This window comes from Rutidosis leptorrhynchoides, chromosome 1 (assembly GCF_046630445.1).
Source record: "Rutidosis leptorrhynchoides isolate AG116_Rl617_1_P2 chromosome 1, CSIRO_AGI_Rlap_v1, whole genome shotgun sequence".
Lineage (NCBI taxonomy): Eukaryota > Viridiplantae > Streptophyta > Magnoliopsida > Asterales > Asteraceae > Rutidosis > Rutidosis leptorrhynchoides.
This window is the reverse complement of record NC_092333.1, coordinates 133,385,645-133,407,071: the sequence shown is the minus strand read 5'-3', so window position 1 is coordinate 133,407,071 and position 21,427 is coordinate 133,385,645.

Sequence of the window (21,427 nt, the reverse complement as noted above, 5' to 3'; positions counted from 1 at the left end):
AATATGAGTAATCATTCATGACTTATTTACATGAAAACAAAATTACATATCCTTTATATCTAATCCATACACCAACGACCAAAAACACCTACAAACACTTTCATTCTTCAATTTTCTTCATCTAATTGATCTCTCTCAAGTTCTATCTTCAAGTTCTAAGTGTTCTTCATAAATTCCAAAAGTTCTAGTTTCATAAAATCAAGAATACTTCCAAGATTGCAAGTTTACTTCCAAGTTTTCTAAATCCATTCCAAGTAATCATCCAAGATCAAGAAACCTTTGTTACTTACAGTAGGTTATCTTTCTACTACAAGGTAATAATCATATTCAAACTTTAATTCAATTTCTATAACTATAACAATCTTATTTCGAGTGGAAATCTTACTTGAAATTGTTTTCGTGTCATGATTCTGCTTCAAGAACTTTCAAGCCATCCAAGGATCCTTTGAAGCTAGATCTATTTTTCTCATTTCCAGTAGGTTTATCCAAGGAACTTGAGGTAGTAATGATGTTCATAACATCATTCGATTCATACATATAAAGCTATCTTATTCGAAGGTTTAAACTTGTAATCACTAGAACATAGTTTAGTTAATTCTAAACTTGTTGGCAAATAAAAGTTAATCCTTCTAACTTGACTTTTAAAATCAACTAAACACATGTTATATATCTATATGATATGCTAACTTAATGATTTAAAACCTGGAAATACGAAAAATACCGTAAAACCGAATTTACGCCGTCGTAGTAACACCGCGGGCTGTTTTGGGTTAGTTAATTAAAAACTATGATAAACTTTGATTTAAAAGTTGTTATTCTGGGAAAATTATTTTTTATTATTAACATGAAACTATATCCAAAAATTATGGTTAAACTCAAAGTGGAAGTATGTTTTCTAAAAGGGTCATCTAGACGTCGTTCTTTCGACTGAAATGACTACCTTTACAAAAACGACTTGTAACTTATTTTTCTGACTATAAACCTATATTTTTTCTATTTAGATTCATAAAATAGAGTTCAATATGAAACCATAGCAATTTGATTCACTCAAAACGGATTTAAAATGAAGAAGTTATGGGTAAAACAAGATTGGATAATTTTTCTCATTTTAGCTACGTGAAAATTGGTAACAAATCTATTCCAACCATAACTTAATCAACTTGTATTGTATATTATGTAATCTTGAGATACCATAGACACGTATACAATGTTTCGACCTATCATGTCGACACATCTATATATATTTCGGAACAACCATAGACACTCTATATGTGAATGTTGGAGTTAGCTATACAGGGTTGAGGTTGATTCCAAAATATATATAGTTTGAGTTGTGATCAATACTGAGATACGTATACACAGAGTCGTGGATTGATTCAAGATAATATTTATCGATTTATTTCCGTACATCTAACTGTGGACAACTAGTTGTAGGTTACTAACGAGGACAGCTGACTTAATAAACTTAAAACAACAAAATATATTAAAAGTGTTGTAAATATATTTTGAACATACTTTGATATATATGTATATATTGTTATAGGTTCGTGAATTAACCAGTGGCCAAGTCTTACTTCCCGATGAAGTAAAAAATCTGTGAAAGTGAGTTATAGTCCCACTTTTAAAATCTAATATTTTTGGGATGAGAATACATGCAGGTTTTATAAATGATTTACAAAATAGACACAAATACGTGAAACTACATTCTATGGTTGAATTATTGAAATCGAATATTGAAATGACCCGTTCATATACATTATAAACGATTCACAATAGTTGATTACATTGCGAGGTATTTGACCTATATATGATACATTTTACAAACATTGCATTCGTTTTTAAAAGACAAAATTTCTTTACATCGAAAATTGACAGGCATGCATACCATTTCATAATATCCACTATCCAACTATAAATTGATTTAATAATAATCTTTGATGAACTCAATGACTCGAATGCAACGTTCTTCGAAATATGCTATGAAAGACTCCAAGTAATATCTTTAAAATGAGCAAATGCACAGCGGAAGATTTCTTTAACACCTGAGAATAAACATGCTTTAAAGTGTCAACCAAAAGGTTGGTGAGTTCATTAGTTTATCATAATCATTTATTTCCATCATTTTAATAGACCACAAGAATTTCATTTCCAGTTCTCATAAATATACGTCCCATGCATAGAGACAAAAATAATCATTCATATGGTGAACACCTGGTAACCGACATTAACTAGATACATATAAGAATATCCCCTATCATTCCGGGATCCTCCTTCGGACATGATATAAATTTCGAAGTACTAAAGCATCCGGTACTTTGGATGGGGTTTGTTAGGCCCAATAGATCTATCTTTAGGATTCGCGTCAATTAGGGTGTCTGTTCCCTAATTCTTAGATTACCAGACTTTAATAAAAAGGGGCATATTCGATTTCGATAATTCAACCATAGAATGTAGTTTCAATTACTTGTGTCTATTTCGTCAAACATTTATAAAAGCGCATGTATTCTCAGTCCCAAAAATATAAAGGGTAAAAAGGTAAATGAAACTCACCATACTGTATTTCGTAGTAAAAATACATATAACGTCATTGAACAAGTGCAAGGTTGGCCTCGGATTCACGAACCTAAATTAATTATATATAATTATGTGTTGGTCAATATTTGTCTAACAAATTAGGCCAAGTCATAGTGTACCACAATCCTAATGCTCGAGACTAATATGCAAAAGTCAACAAAAGTAAATTTGACTCAAAATAATTTCCAAAAATCTATACATGATTAATATATAGTTTAAATATCGTCGTTTTATATTTTTAAATATTTTTAAAAGATTTATTAGAGTAAATAATATAATTTATTTATTAATAAATAAAATTTTATATTAAATTTATATAATATAATATACTTTTATATATATTAAGTAATAAAATTTATAGGGTTCATTTAATATCATAAAGATAATATGATAGGTATTATTAAAGTAAGTTATTACACGTAGTAAAATATGTTTGTATCACATATTTATTTGATAAAATAATATCTATAATGATAGTAAGTAAAAGTTGTATTATTTTGTAATAATAATTATTATTATAAAAATATCAATATTTATAATTACTAAGATGACATTATGATAAAACGATAATTCTAATTATGATAACTTTAATATTTACGATAATTTTTAATATTATCTTTAAAATAATAATTCTATTTAAAATAATAATAATAATGATATTTTATAGTAACAATGACATTTCTATTAAAATGATAATTTTTGTTAAAATGATAGTTTTAATACTAACGATATTTTTAATAATAATAGTAATGATAAAAATAATAAGAACGATAATTTTATCTAAATCAATATCTTATAATATTTTAATTTCATCATGATACTCTTACTCATTATTTCCTAATCGTTTCGTTTAATAGCTTTTAATCGTCTTTTATATCGTGTTCATAATAATGATAATAATAGTAATCAAAATAATTAGGTGTTACAAATATTTTTTTTAATTACACTAATATTAATAATGATAGTTATTATAACATTTTTAACGATAATACTAATAATTATCTTAATGATAATATAGTAATAATAATAATAACAATGACAATATCCATTTTTAAATAATGATATATATATTAATAATGATAATAATAATAATAATACTAATAATAATAATAATAATAATAATAATAATAATTGGATAATAATAATAATAATAATAATACTGATTATAATTTTAATGATAATAACGATAGTAATAATAAAAAAAAATAACAATTTTTAATGATAAATCCCTTTTATTGATAAAGATAATAATAATGATAATAATAAGATAAAACTAGAACGACGATAAAAACGACGATAATAATCATTTTTAATAAAAATATCGAAAATTCAATTGATTATAACTTCTAATCCGTTCATCGAAACCATTCGATATCTAAAGGAAAAGTCCTTAATTTTTTCGCTAGCTTTCCAAGGACATGCATATCTTATACCTTATCTTAACCGCAAGTGTAACTAATTCAATATTCAACCTAACCTGTCTAAGGGCAATATCAAAAGTACAAGCATGCATAATCCTAAATACTCGAGCACTAGTCAGGGATACACTATTAGTATGTAAAAGTTAAATTATGAGTACTCACGTATCAATATTGAGATTCAATATTGCAGGAAAGGTACGTAGACGCAACGGAAATGATAAACACTATATTGACCTCACGAGCATACCCATGAACCATACTCAATCACCTCCATAGCTATAACCCATAATTTCCTTAATCCTATCCTACTCGAAAAACAATTTCGAAATCACTCGGACAGCACTCTGTCGTAATATTTTATGTATACTAATAATATCTTGAAATAATACGGAGTAAATATATATATGTAAATCGATTGAGAGAGTTTAGAGAAAAATATTTTCAAGTTTCTATGAAATAATGAAACCTATTGAATTCTATTTATAATAGATTTTTGAATTATTAAAGTGAATTATTAAAGTATGAATTATTAAAGTGAATTATTAAAGTATGAATTATTAAAGTAAATTATTAAAGTATGAATTATTAAAGTGAATTATTAAAGTATGAATTATTAAAGTGAATTATTAAAGTATGAATTATTAAAGTGAATTATTAAAGTTAAAGTAAAGTAAAAATAAAGTAAAGGTAAAGTTTAAGTATAGTAAAAGTATAAAACTATGTACGTATAATACGCGTATAAATATATATAATATTAATTTAAATCGTTATATATATTTAATAAAATAAAATTTAAATATCGTTATCTTTATCATACTAGTTAAGTAATGAGTTGTCAAAAGTGGTTCTAGATATTTATAAAAGTTATATACGTTTTAATAATAAAGTTCTTTTTAAACTGAAAACGTTTTTGTACGTTTGAAACTAAATAGATCAATCGAGTCTTTATGAGATTCAATCTTCCACTATCCTTTGTCTAGTTCTCAATGATTGACAATTTGTTCTTATTTATAAATCACTTTACCATTTTCCGAATATTATTAAAATGGAAAGATTTCTCAAATCAACGTGGGCCTTTCAACAGAGACTTGTAATCATAATTCAATATATCTGATAATTCAATCATTTGATCTTATCTTCTAATTCCATTGATAAATATTTTGAAACAGATACAATCATATAAAGTATTTAATCTAATATTTTGTTTACGTTTCAAGTTATAATATATATACACATATACATATATAATCATATTCGTTTAATGGTTCGTGAATCGTTGGAACATGGTCGAGGTTGAATGAATGTATGAACATAGTTTAAAATTCTTGCAATTTAACTTAACAAATATTGCTTATCGTGTCGAAAACATATAAAGATTAAAGTTTAAATTTGGTTAGAAATTTTCGGGTTGTCACAGTACCTACCCGTTAAAGAAATTTCGTCCCGAAATTTGAGTGGAAAGGTCGTGAATGATAATAAGTATGTTTTCATGATGCATACGGGCTGAAAATTAGAGTTTTATCATCATCGAATAATTTGGATAAACAATCCATTTATATGAAGAGTACGAATGAAGCTAACATAGAAGAGTGAAATGAGTAAGTGTAGATTCATCTTATCATTTGACGTAGATATGATTGATTCCCAGATTTCAAGGGATTTGAAGAAAATCTTCTTAATAAGATTTGACTCTCCGGTAATCAAGGGAATTAGGATCCGCTTTAAATGCGATCGTCCATTTTAATTGTTCTATTTGAGATTTTCTTATAAATTCACCTCCTTCGTTTCCTTACAACTCACACCTTCCGTTGATGCATTTTATGCAAGTTCCTAGACATCTACCCGCATCCATTGCAGGTACAACAGTTTACAGGCCACCATGATTGCTCGTTATTATCCTATCCGTGTTTGTATGTGGTTACAGGAACTGCAGGAACGAGATTTAGATGTTTAACTATGTTAGACTTAGTCAGACGTACGAGTGAAGCCTCACTAGTACAGCTGACAGGCTCATACGCACGGTTGATGCTGAGCTAAGTCACAATTACAACCTAAATGAGAAGACACGAGTGAGTGATCACCCGTACGACTGATGAAGCCAACTCGTATGTGTGATGAATGAATCGTATAGGTGAGTCAACAGTAGGGGTATATAAAGTCTTATGTTCTTTATTTTAGGTTAAGCCTCTCATTTGTTACACACACTCAGATCCAGTGAGCTCCTCCAATTCTCTCTCAGTCCAAATCACCCAGGTGGTGAATAATAGCTCTAGGTGTTGATCTAATCACACTTGATTTAGTTGTGGTTTGACTAAATTAATCAAAAAAAACATAACCTATTCACTAGAGGGTTTGATTCACTTATTCCGCCATTGTGTGAGTTAAATCTGTTGATTTCTAACTTCCTAGTCATGTTTCATCACCTTCTATTCTTTCCCCCTCAACTCATATTTTAAAGTATTCATCAATATGCTCCATCCAGTTCTGATTCTCGATATACTTCTAACTTTCATATCGGTCATTCTTCTTTTTCATCTACCACCGGAAGAATCTATTTACTTCTACTATACTCTTGGGTTTATAGTGTTTCTAGTTCTCCCGTGTCTTTATATTGCTATATGCATTGATATATATGGTTTATAATTTCTGGTTTGTCGTTGGGATTTATATGTTCCCTTATATTTCAAAGTATCTGCTTCTGTCTTCTATAATCATTATCATTCACAGTTAATGCTCTCTTTTATTTGCTGCAATTTATACCCCAATTTCTATTTCGGAGTTTTGTCCTTTTGTTTCTTCTTCTTGCGATTAAGCACCGCTTGTAATGGTCCAGAATTCACAGATATGAATTTCGGAATGAACATTGTTAATGTTCTAGGAAGGAAATTATGATGGCACGATCTTGACTTGTCAAATTACTAGAATACCTTGGAAAAGGCCGAATCATCAAGAAATATTTTCTTGATATTTTAAAGGTTAAATAGAATACAAGAGTCGTATAACATGGCACATGATGATGTTATGATCTGTGAATCATCACGTTCCATTTAGAAACTCAGCATGACTTACTGTAATATAATCACATTGATCAAGTGTCATTATATTATACTAATTCATGCTTCAGTTCCCAACATTACTTCAAAATATTCCTATTTTAAACTTGAGTGTTTCAGAATTTTGAAACTAAAATAGTTTCTTTTATGATGTAATACAAATAGCGCGAAGAGGTAAATGATTTCAAATAAGAAAAATTAAGAAAATATCTTCAGAAATATGGAGGATATTTATAATGAAAGATATGATGATATTTTAGAATTTCTAATATCAGAGGATGATGAAGAATATTGTCCGCAGGGGTTTAGATTCAGGAGCAAGGTATTCGTTAATGACTTCAGCAGGTACTGAATCATTTGGATCCTTTGAAGTCAGGTTCAGTCTTTGTAATTTGTCCACAGCCTCCTTCCTACTTTGCTCAATCCATTTTCCAGTTCTAAAACTTCTCTTTTTCTGCGCTTTGCCAACACACTTCATCATTATCATCCAGCTTTTACCGTTTAAAGTCGTTTATAGTTTTTGCTGCTTCATCAGCATTTTTATTTTTATTTTCGGAGAACCAATTCGTAGTTCGGAGTGTTTTTCAGAAACTTCACATTCAAATTAAGTCCAGAAGATAGACGTTATATATACACATATAACTGTTGGCGTAGACATCCTGCGAGATTTCAAAATACTGATTGCTAATTCCCAATGATTCGTATGGCAATTCTCATTACAAGATGCGAATGAGTAAATGATGGGGTTTCAATGAATAATTATAATGACTTTTTGGAGAGGCTAAAGTCAAAGGGTAATGAAGTTGTTGGTACATCTGCTAATAATGTGGTGGAATGTAAAAGGTTCCCTGGTAACGAAGGTGTATATCTCAAGGTTATAATAAGGTTAGTCTGACTGAAAAGTTGAAGTTGACTTGCTGGAGCTGTGACAAAACTGGTTACTTTAAATAGGAGTCGCAAAGTTATTTTTGCTAATAAATGCCAAAGAATCTAACGCGGATACGTTGTTTAAACTTTTACTTTGGTTTCAAGAGTTTTTCGGGTACATAACTGTGGGTAACATGTGGTTGGATTATCATCTCGATTGCTCATCATTCGAAGTGTCTTCAGAAATTTTCGAAGGGTTTGAACACAGATTGTAATCGTTAACATACATTTGATGTTCTAACACAGTTTTGAAGTCAAAATATAGCTTGTGAAAGATGTAAGGATCTAAGAGTGATGATTTTGGTCATATCTCAAGTTGAATTTTGAGATTTCAAAATCAGAATATGTAATTAAATTTTGAATGAGTATGGTTGTTTTGATTTTTATAAAAGAATGTATATTGTTGTGAAAGTATGGAGTATAATGGATGATTTGCTGAATCAGATTCGAAGAATGTAACATATTAATTGTGAATTTATATATATCTCTCGGGTATTACCTACCCGTTAAAAAAAAAATTTCACAATTAATATTTTGTACAAAAGAATTTTATTACAGTCTTTATGAAAATATATATATGTATATTTTCTTCAGATGTAACATAGATTTAATGAGTTAATGTTAAATTAAACTCATTTGATTTACGGTTGAAACTAGAATTGAATAATCCCTAAAGGCTTTAAAAAGTACATAACTTTTACGCAGTATTTCTTTAATGACATTGAAATTATGAATCAATACTTCATTATTTGTTGATGTATGATGTTCAGTTCGTGGAATTCTTGTGAATTTCGCAAAGTACGAATGATGTTATCTGAAAAGTTTCGGGTACATCGATGATGAAAGTGTAAAATCAAATATATACTTGATTTATTATGAATTGGAATTTGTTGAATTGCGACAGAGATTGTAGTTAACGCTGGTTAAGTTGCGGCCGAATGACGTACATTATTGCATATTTGTAATATGAATTAACCGAGTAGTTAAGATTCACACACAATAGCTTAGCACGAAAAGATTTATTTCAAAATATATATATATATATATATATATATATATATATATATATATATATATATATATATATATATATATATATATATATATATATATATAATATACATATAATTTCTTCAGAGGGAATGAGTTAATTCTTCATAACTCGTTGATACAATATACACGTTATTGATTCGTAATAATGTCCACAGTGATTCTTGAACTGACGGAGTTTGTGATGTTATCGGTGTTGTTGATTCGGATGTTGACTGTACTGACGATGCTGGTAACGCTGACGGTACTGTTGATGCTGTTGGTAAAGCAAGTTTAGCTTGTTAATCACACACCATTTTTGTCAGGGTTTCTACTCTTCCTTCTATCATTTTGGTTCGCTTAACTGATTTATGGTTAGGGCTAGATTAGATAATCTCTAAGACTTTAGAGATTACATAAATGTTTCTCCAATGAAGTTATGAATTAATACTTCGTCAGTTATTGTTGTTGGTACTCCTTGGTATCTATGGTGCGTATGACGTTGATGCTCGTGGGACAGATTGTGAAGTTGAGGTTTACGACGCGGTTGTGGTTGGAGGTGGTAATGGTACTGTTGGCATTGATGATGGTGGTACTGGTTATGCTGCTGATGCTGCTGCTGGTGTTTGTAATCTCTGCACCATATTCTTCAAAGCCACTACCCGAGCGCGAAGCTCGTTGACTTCTTCTATTACACCGGGGTGATTGTCGGTTCGGACGAGCGGATAAATAAAATCTAAAATTTGATGTAATATATAATCGTGACGAGATACTCTGGAAATGAGCGAGAAAATGGTGTTTCGGACAGGTTCGTCGGTAAGTGCTTCAGGTTCTTCGTCAAGAGGGCAATGTGGTGGATGGAAGGGATCACCTTCTTCTTGTCTCCAATGATTGAGGAGGCTACGAACCCATCCCCAATTCATCCAGAATAGGTGATGACTGATTGGTTGATCTATTCCGGTCACACTGCTTTCGGAGCTTGAATGGGATTCCATTTCGGAATCTGAGTGACTTGAACTGATGACGAATTCCATTTCGTACGATTGGATAAAGGATTTTTTTTTTCCGATATGAAATGATTTTGGCTAACGGATGGTATTCTAATTACATAGTATATATATATATATATATATAGATCAAAAGATTTCGTAGATTACGGAGGACTTTGCGGGATATGTCAGGCAAAGTTTAAAGTAACAGATACGATAAGATATGATTTAGCAGATATGCTAAGATATGAATTTTTGTCTATACACTATTCATGCAATCAATGCAGCAAGACGTGTCTTAGACTAAAAATGATAAGCAGGTAATTTCCTGAGGATGATAAGTAGTTAATTTTTGACACAAAATGATAAGCAAAACTTTTGACATGCAGACACGGTCGAAGTCCAGACTCACTAATGCATCCTATCGACTTATCAGTTAGACACATTAATGCAGACCTGGTTCGCTAAGACCACCGCTCTGATACCAACTGAAATGACCCGTTCATATACATTATAAACGATTCACAATAGTTGATTACATTGCGAGGTATTTGACCTATATATGATACATTTTACAAACATTGCATTCGTTTTTAAAAGACAAAATTTCTTTACATCGAAAATTGACAGGCATGCATACCATTTCATAATATCCACTATCCAACTATAAATTGATTTAATAATAATCTTTGATGAACTCAATGACTCGAATGCAACGTTCTTCGAAATATGCTATGAAAGACTCCAAGTATTATCTTTAAAATGAGCAAATGCACAGCGGAAGATTTCTTTAACACCTGAGAATAAACATGCTTTAAAGTGTCAACCAAAAGGTTGGTGAGTTCATTAGTTTATCATAATCATTTATTTCTATCATTTTAATAGACCACAAGAATTTCATTTCCAGTTCTCATAAATATACGTCCCATGCATAGAGACAAAAATAATCATTCATATGGTGAACACCTGGTAACCGACATTAACTAGATACATATAAGAATATCCCCTATCATTCTGGGATCCTCCTTCGGACATGATATAAATTTCGAAGTACTAAAGCATCCGGTACTTTGGATGGGGTTTGTTAGGCCAAATAGATCTATCTTTAGGATTCGCGTCAATTAGGGTGTCTGTTCCCTAATTCTTAGATTACCAGACTTTAATAAAAAGGGGCATATTCGATTTCGATAATTCAACCATAGAATGTAGTTTCAATTACTTGTGTCTATTTCGTCAAACATTTATAAAAGCGCATGTATTCTCAGTCCCAAAAATATAAAGGGTAAAAAGGTAAATGAAACTCACCATACTGTATTTCGTAGTAAAAATACATATAACGTCATTGAACAAGTGCAAGGTTGGCCTCGGATTCACGAACCTAAATTAATTATATATAATTATGTGTTGGTCAATATTTGTCTAACAAATTAGGCCAAGTCATAGTGTACCACAATCCTAATGCTCGAGACTAATATGCAAAAGTCAACAAAAGTAAATTTGACTCAAAATAATTTCCAAAAATCTATACATGATTAATATATAGTTTAAATATCGTCGTTTTATATTTTTAAATATTTTTAAAAGATTTATTAGAGTAAATAATATAATTTATTTATTAATAAATAAAATTTTATATTAAATTTATATAATATAATATACTTTTATATATATTAAGTAATAAAATTTATAGGGTTCATTTAATATCATAAAGATAATATGATAGGTATTATTAAAGTAAGTTATTACACGTAGTAAAATATGTTTGTATCACATATTTATTTGATAAAATAATATCTATAATGATAGTAAGTAAAAGTTGTATTATTTTGTAATAATAATTATTATTATAAAAATATCAATATTTATAATTACTAAGATGACATTATGATAAAACGATAATTCTAATTATGATAACTTTAATATTTACGATAATTTTTAATATTATCTTTAAAATAATAATTCTATTTAAAATAATAATAATAATGATATTTTATAGTAACAATGACATTTCTATTAAAATGATAATTTTTGTTAAAATGATAGTTTTAATACTAACGATATTTTTAATAATAATAGTAATGATAAAAATAATAAGAACGATAATTTTATCTAAATCAATATCTTATAATATTTTAATTTCATCATGATACTCTTACTCATTATTTCCTAATCGTTTCGTTTAATAGCTTTTAATCGTCTTTTATATCGTGTTCATAATAATGATAATAATAGTAATCAAAATAATTAGGTGTTACAAATATTTTTTTTAATTACACTAATATTAATAATGATAGTTATTATAACATTTTTAACGATAATACTAATAATTATCTTAATGATAATATAGTAATAATAATAATAACAATGACAATATCCATTTTTAAATAATGATATATATATTAATAATGATAATAATAATAATAATAATACTAATAATAATAATAATAATAATAATAATAATTGGATAATAATAATAATAATAATACTGATTATAATTTTAACGATAATAACGATAGTAATAATAAAAAAAAATAACAATTTTTAATGATAAATCCCTTTTATTGATAAAGATAATAATAATGATAATAATAAGATAAAACTAGAACGACGATAAAAACGACGATAATAATCATTTTTAATAAAAATATCGAAAATTCAATTGATTATAACTTCTAATCCGTTCATCGAAACCATTCGATATCTAAAGGAAAAGTCCTTAATTTTTTCGCTAGCTTTCCAAGGACATGCATATCTTATACCTTATCTTAACCGCAAGTGTAACTAATTCAATATTCAACCTAACCTGTCTAAGGGCAATATCAAAAGTACAAGCATGCATAATCCTAAATACTCGAGCACTAGTCAGGGATACACTATTAGTATGTAAAAGTTAAATTATGAGTACTCACGTATCAATATTGAGATTCAATATTGCAGGAAAGGTACGTAGACGCAACGGAAATGATAAACACTATATTGACCTCACGAGCATACCCATGAACCATACTCAATCACCTCCATAGCTATAACCCATAATTTCCTTAATCCTATCCTACTCGAAAAACAATTTCGAAATCACTCGGACAGCACTCTGTCGTAATATTTTATGTATACTAATAATATCTTGAAATAATACGGAGTAAATATATATATGTAAATCGATTGAGAGAGTTTAGAGAAAAATATTTTCAAGTTTCTATGAAATAATGAAACCTATTGAATTCTATTTATAATAGATTTTTGAATTATTAAAGTGAATTATTAAAGTATGAATTATTAAAGTGAATTATTAAAGTATGAATTATTAAAGTAAATTATTAAAGTATGAATTATTAAAGTGAATTATTAAAGTATGAATTATTAAAGTGAATTATTAAAGTATGAATTATTAAAGTGAATTATTAAAGTTAAAGTAAAGTAAAAATAAAGTAAAGGTAAAGTTTAAGTATAGTAAAAGTATAAAACTATGTACGTATAATACGCGTATAAATATATATAATATTAATTTAAATCGTTATATATATTTAATAAAATAAAATTTAAATATCGTTATCTTTATAATACTATTTAAGTAATGAGTTGTCAAAAGTGGTTCTAGATATTTATAAAAGTTATATACGTTTTAATAATAAAGTTCTTTTTAAACTGAAAACGTTTTTGTACGTTTGAAACTAAATAGATCAATCGAGTCTTTATGAGATTCAATCTTCCACTATCCTTTGTCTAGTTCTCAATGATTGACAATTTGTTCTTATTTATAAATCACTTTACCATTTTCCGAATATTATTAAAATGGAAAGATTTCTCAAATCAACGTGGGCCTTTCAACAGAGACTTGTAATCATAATTCAATATATCTGATAATTCAATCATTTGATCTTATCTTCTAATTCCATTGATAAATATTTTGAAACAGATACAATCATATAAAGTATTTAATCTAATATTTTGTTTACGTTTCAAGTTATAATATATATACACATATACATATATAATCATATTCGTTTAATGGTTCGTGAATCGTTGGAACATGGTCGAGGTTGAATGAATGTATGAACATAGTTTAAAATTCTTGCAATTTAACTTAACAAATATTGCTTATCGTGTCGAAAACATATAAAGATTAAAGTTTAAATTTGGTTAGAAATTTCCGGGTTGTCACAAATATGCCCCTTTTTATTAAGTCTGGTAATCTAAGAATTAGGGAACAGACACCCTAATTGACGCGAATCCTAAAGATAGATCTATTGGGCCTAACAAACCCCATCCAAAGTATCGGATGCTTTAGTACTTCGAAATTTATATCATATCCGAAGGGTGTCCCGGAATGATGGGGATATTCTTATATATGCATCTTGTTAATGTCGGTTACCAGGTGTTCACCATATGAATGATTTTTATCTCTATGTATGGGATGTGTATTGAAATATGAAATCTTGTGGTCTATTGTTACGATTTGATATATATAGGTTAAACCTATAACTCACCAACATTTTTGTTGACGTTTAAAGCATGTTTATTCTCAGGTGAATACTAAGAGCTTCCGCTGTTGCATACTAAAATAAGGACAAGATTTGGAGTCCATGTTTGTATGATATTGTGTAAAAACTGCATTCAAGAAACTGATTTCGATGTAACATATTTGTATTGTAAACCATTATGTAATGGTCGTGTGTAAACAGGATATTTTAGATTATCATTATTTGATAAGCTACGTAAAGCTTTTTAAACCTTTATTTATGAAATAAAGGTTATAGTTTGTTTTAAAAATGAATGCAGTCTTTGAAAAACGTCTCATATAGAGGTCAAAACCTCGCAACGAAATCAATTAATATTGAACGTTTTTAATCAATAAGAACAGGACATTTCACACTGGTCGATTCACGAACCTATAACAAATATGTACATATATATCAAAGTATATTCAAAATATATTTACAACATTTTTAATACATTTTGATGTTTTAAGTTTATTAAGTCAGCTGTCCTCGTTAGTAACCTACAACTAGTTGTCCAACGTTAGATGTACAGAAAAAAATTGATATATATTATCTTGAATCAATCCACGACCCAGTGTATACACGTCTCAGGCTAGATCACAACTCAACGTATATATATTTTTGGAATCAACCTCAACCCTGTATAGCTAACTCCCTCATTACTGCATATAGAGTGTCTATGGTTGTTCCAAATAATATATACACATAGGTCGATATGATATGTCAAAACATTTGCATACGTGTCTATGGTATATCCCAAGATTACATAATATATTAGAATACATGTATAATACAATATAAGTTAGCTAGGATATGATTAATATAGATTTGTTACCAATTTTCACGTTGCTACAACAAGAAAAATTATCCAATTACCCATAACTTCTTCATTTTAAATCCGTTTTGAGTGAATCAAATTGATATTGTGTGATAGATGTCTATCTCTAGCACAAATCCTATTGACTCACCTAATAATAACGAAGAGTCGAATATATATTGGACTGATTCACAAGTTCCCGAAGAGAAACCGGAAGAAGAATCAGAACCGAAAGAAGAATCAGAACCGGAAGAGGAGGAACCGGAGGAGGAAATAGAACCAGTGAGGGAAATAATAAAACGGTTAAGTAAAAGAAAATCCTCAACCAACCGACCAAGGTTAATTATGGTCAATGGTGTTTCCGCCAAGGAAGCAAAATATTGGGAGGATTACCAATTCTCCGATGAATCGGATTCCGACGAGAATTCCGATGATGTTATAGAAATTACCCCAACTGAATTTAAAAAAGCAAAAGAAAATAATAAGGGAAAGGGCATAAAAATAGAGAAATCTAATTCCAACCCCGATGAACTTTATATGTATCGTCAACCCCTGAAGTCCTTAAGTTGTAACAATGACCCGGGAACCTCTAAACCACCAGGTTTTTCTAAACCGTTGTGGAAAACGACAGCTAGTATTAGGGGAACATCGTATATCCCTAGAAACTTGGCAAAACGAACCAAAACCGAAGAAGAAGAAATGAGTGAGTCGGAATAAGATAGTTGTATTCGTGTAGTGTAATATATGTAATATAGTGTGCTTATGCTTTATGATATATGTAAAAATTGCTTGTATTAATAAGTATTTTTTTATGAATCTAACTCTTGTTTATTTTACAGTTTAAAAACACAAAATGGATAGACAACCCAATATTTTAAGAGACCTACCCGGAGACATGATTGATGAAATCTTGCCTAGAGTCGGTCAGAATTCCTCGGCACAACTATTTAAGGCGAGATCAGTTTGTAAGACATTCGAAGAACGTTCCAAGAATGTCTTGGTTTATAAGAGACTTTCGTTTGAAAGATGGGGGATATCACATTGGGAAACCCATAAGTTACGATGTGTTTACTTTGACGCATATATTGCGGGGAACCCAAATGCTATTTTATGCAACGGGTTAAGAAATTATTTTGACTCAACGTATCCGAATATAGGACTTCATGATTTAGAAAAAGCGGCTAACATGCAACATAAAGAAGCATGCTATACTTACGGGTTAGTAATGTTCGCTTCTCACCAAAGTGAGAACAAGAACATCGGGCTACAACTATTAAACAAAACGTTCCACAAGTGACGGAGTTGGTAATTGGGGTAAGAAATGAGGTTTTTAGATTGTTACGGGACTGTTGGACATTACGTAACCCTCGTCCCTTTGACGATGTTACAACACGATGTCTTATCAACGGCCATAACAGTTATGTTCCACAAGACCAAGGATGAGAAGTAATCCTAGTAAAACCAGAATGCATGACTTGTTTCTGGACGTATGAATTACGTGTCTTTATTGCCTTTGCTGAACGACTTGTGTACTAGCTAGAATTATCTTCACAACCATCTTGTATCAAATTTATTGTGTGCTATATTTCATGCTATATGTAAAATAAGCGGTATTGTAAGTTTGTAAAATATTGTATAAAAGTTTGAACGCGAAATATTATTATAATCAGTTTTTCATATAGAATTGTAGTAGTTGAATTGTATATTAGCTACTAAGTATGAACTTAACGGGTAGGTACTACCCGAATTTAAACTTATAAAACGCTAATATGAAGAAAAAGCTTTTATAAATGAGTTCATATTATGCTACGAAATACTATTAACTACTCCTAATATTCTGTATGATTAACTTGTTCCATTTGACTATTTTGAAGGAAATGGCACCGACTACTCGACACACTGTGAATATGAATGAAGAGGAATTCCGTACTTTTCTAGCTTCAAACATAGCCGCAGTACAGGCTGCGCTACATACCAACAATAACCTTGGATCTAGTAGTACAGGAAATCGTGTAGAATGCACCTACAAAGAATTCACTGCCTGCAAACCTTTGGAATTTGATGGAACCGAAGGACCGATCGGATTGAAACGGTGGACCGAGAAGGTCGAATCGGTGTTTGCCATAAGTAAGTGTACTGAAGAGGACAAAGTGAAGTACGCTACGCATACCTTCACAGGTTCTGCGTTAACATGGTGGAATACCTATCTAGAGCAAGTGGGACAAGACGATGCGTACGCACTACCGTGGTCAGCATTCAAGCACTTGATGAACGAGAAATACCGTCCCATAACCGAGGTCAATAAGCTCAAGACAGAACTTAGAGGGTTACGAACCCAAGGATTTGATATTACCACGTACGAAAGATGATTCACAGAATTGTGCCTATTGTGTCCGGGAGCATTCGAAGATGAGGAAGAGAAGATCGACGCGTTTGTGAAAGGATTACCGGAAAGAATCCAAGAAGATATAAGTTCACACGAGCCCGCCTCCATACAACAGGCATGTAGAATGGCTCACAAACTAGTGAACCAGATTGAAGAAAGAATTAAAGAACAGACTGCTGAAAAGGCCAATGTGAAGCAAGTCAAAAGAAAGTGGGAGGAAAACGGTGATAAGAATCACCAATACAACAACAACAGCAATTACAATAATAATCGCAACAATTATCCCAACAATCGCAACATCAATCGCAACTACAACAAACGGCCCAACAACAACAACAACAACAACAACAACAACAACAACAACAACAACAACAGCAACTACAACAATCATCCCAACAACAATAATAATCGCAACAACAACAACAATCAGAAGCAGCTATGCCAAAGGTGTGAAAAGTATCACTCGGGGTTCTGCACCAAATTTTGCAACAAGTGTAAAAGAAATGGTCATAGCGCGGCGAAGTGTGAGGTCTACGGACCAGGGGTTAATAGAACGAAAGGAACAAATGGTGTCGGAACGAGTAATGGCGAAGCAAGTAGTGTCGGAGCAAGTTATGCCAATGTAGTTTGTTATAAATGTGGAAAACCGGGCCACATTATTAGAAATTGCCCGAACCAGGAGAACACGAATGGACAAGGCCACGGAAGAGTTTTCAATATTAATGCGGCAGAGGCACAGGAAGACCCGGAGCTTATTACAGGTACGTTTCTTATTGACAATAAATCTGCTTACGTTTTATTTGATTCGGGTGCGGATAGAAGCTATATGAGTAGAGATTTTTGTGCTAAATTAAGTTGTCCATTGACGCCGTTGGATAGTAAATTTTTACTCGAATTAGCAAATGGTAAATTAATTTCAGCAGATAATATATATCGGAATCGAGAAATTAAACTGGTTAGCGAAACATTTAAGATTGACTTGATACCAGTAGAGTTAGGGAGTTTTGATGTGATAATCGGTATGGACTGGTTGAAAGAAGTGAAAGCAGAGATCGTTTGTTACAAAAATGCAATTCGCATTATACGAGAAAAAGGAAAACCCTTAATGGTGTACAGAGAAAAGGGCAACACGAAGCTACATCTTATTAGTAATTTGAAGGCACAAAAACTCATAAGAAAAGGTTGCTATGCTGTTCTAGCACACGTGGAGAAAGTACAAACTGAAGAAAAGAGCATCAATGATGTTCTCATTGCAAAAGAATTTCCCGATGTATTTCCGAAAGAATTACCGGGATTACCCCCACATCGATCCGTTGAATTTCAAATAGATCTTGTACCAGGAGCTGCACCAATAGCTCGTGCTCCTTACAGACTCGCACCCAGCGAGATGAAAGAACTGCAAAGCCAATTACAAGAACTTTTAGAGCGTGGTTTCATTCGACCAAGCACATCACCATGGGGAGCTCCTATTTTGTTTGTCAAGAAGAAAGATGGTACATTCAGGTTGTGTATCGACTACCGAGAGTTGAACAAACTTACCATCAAGAACCGCTATCCACTACCGAGAATCGACGACTTATTTGATCAACTACAAGGCTCGTCTGTTTATTCAAAGATTGACTTACGTTCCGGGTATCATCAAATGCGGGTGAAAGAAGATGATATTCCAAAGACTGCTTTCAGAACACGTTACGGTCATTACGAGTTTATGGTCATGCCGTTTGGTTTAACTAATGCACCAGCTGTGTTCATGGACCTTATGAACCGAGTGTGTGGACCATACCTTGACAAGTTTGTCATTGTTTTCATTGATGACATACTTATTTACTCAAAGAATGACCAAGAACACGGTGAACATTTGAGAAAGGTGTTAGAAGTATTGAGGAAGGAAGAATTGTACGCTAAATTTTCAAAGTGTGCATTTTGGTTGGAAGAAGTTCAATTCCTCGGTCACATAGTGAATAAAAAAGGATTAAGGTGGATCCGGCAAAGATAGAAACTATTGAAAAGTGGGAAAACCTGAAAACTCCGAAACACATACGCCAGTTTTTAGGACTAGCTGGTTACTACAGACGGTTCATCCAAGACTTTTCCAGAATAGTAAAACCCTTGACTGCATTAACGCATAAAGGGAAGAAATTTGAATGGAAGGATGAACAAGAGAAAGCGTTTCAGTTATTGAAGAAAAAGCTAACTACGGCACCTATATTGTCATTGCCTGAAGGGAATGATGATTTTGTGATTTATTGTGACGCATCAAAGCAAGGTCTCGGTTGTGTATTAATGCAACGAACGAAGGTGATTGCTTATGCGTCTAGACAATTGAAGATTCACGAGCAAAATTATACGACGCATGATTTGGAATTAGGCACGGTTGTTTTTGCATTAAAGACTTGGAGGTACTACTTATATGGGGTCAAAAGTATTATATATACCGACCGCAAAAGTCTTCAACACATATTTAATCAGAAACAACTGAATATGAGGCAGCGTAGGTGGATTGAATTGTTGAATGATTATGACTTTGAGATTCGTTACCACCCGGGGAAGGCAAATGTGGTAGCCGACGCCTTGAGTAGGAAGGACAGAGAACCCATTCGAGTAAAATCTATGAATATAATGATTCACAATAACCTTAATACTCAAATAAAGGAGGCGCAACAAGGAGTTTTAAAAGAGGGAAATTTAAAGGATGAAATACCCAAAGGATCGGAGAAGCATCTTAATATTCGGGAAGACGGAACCCGGTATAGGGCTGAAAGGATTTGGGTACCAAAATTTGGAGATATGAGAGAAATGGTACTTAGAGAAGCTCATAAAACCAGATACTCAATACATCCTGGAACGGGGAAGATGTACAAGGATCTCAAGAAACATTTTTGGTGGTCGGGTATGAAAACCGATGTTGCTAAATACGTAGGAGAATGTTTGACGTGTTCTAAGGTCAAAGCTGAGCATCAAAAACCATCAGGTCTACTTCAACAACCTGAAATCCCGGAATGGAAATGGGAAAACATTACCATGGATTTCATCACTAAATTGCCAAGGACTGCAAGTGGTTTTGATACTATTTGGGTAATAGTTGATCGTCTCACCAAATCAGCACACTTCCTGCCAATAAGAGAAGATGACAAGATGGAGAAGTTAGCACGACTGTATTTGAAGGAAATCGTCTCCAGACATGGAATACCAATCTCTATTATCTCTGATATGGATGGTAGATTTATTTCAAGATTCTGGCAGACATTACAGCAAGCATTAGGAACTCGTCTAGACATGAGAACTACCTATCATCCACAAACTGATGGGCAGAGCGAAAGGACAATACAAACGCTTGAAGACATGCTACGAGCATGTGTTATTGATTTCGGAAACAGTTGGGATCGACATCTACCGTTAGCAAAATTTTCCTACAACAACAGCTACCATTCAAGCATTGAGATGGCGCTGTTTGAAGCACTTTATGGTAGAAAGTGCAGGTCTCCAATTTGTTGGAGTGAAGTGGGGGATAGACAGATTACGGGTCCGGAGATAATACAAGAAACTACCGAGAAGATCATCCAAATTCAACAACGGTTGAAAACTGCCCAAAGTCGACAAAAGAGCTACGCTGACATTAAAAGAAAAGATATAGAATTTGAAATTGGAGAGATGGTCATGCTTAAAGTTGCACCTTGGAAAGGCGTTGTTCGATTTGGTAAACAAGGGAAATTAAATCTAAGGTATATTGGA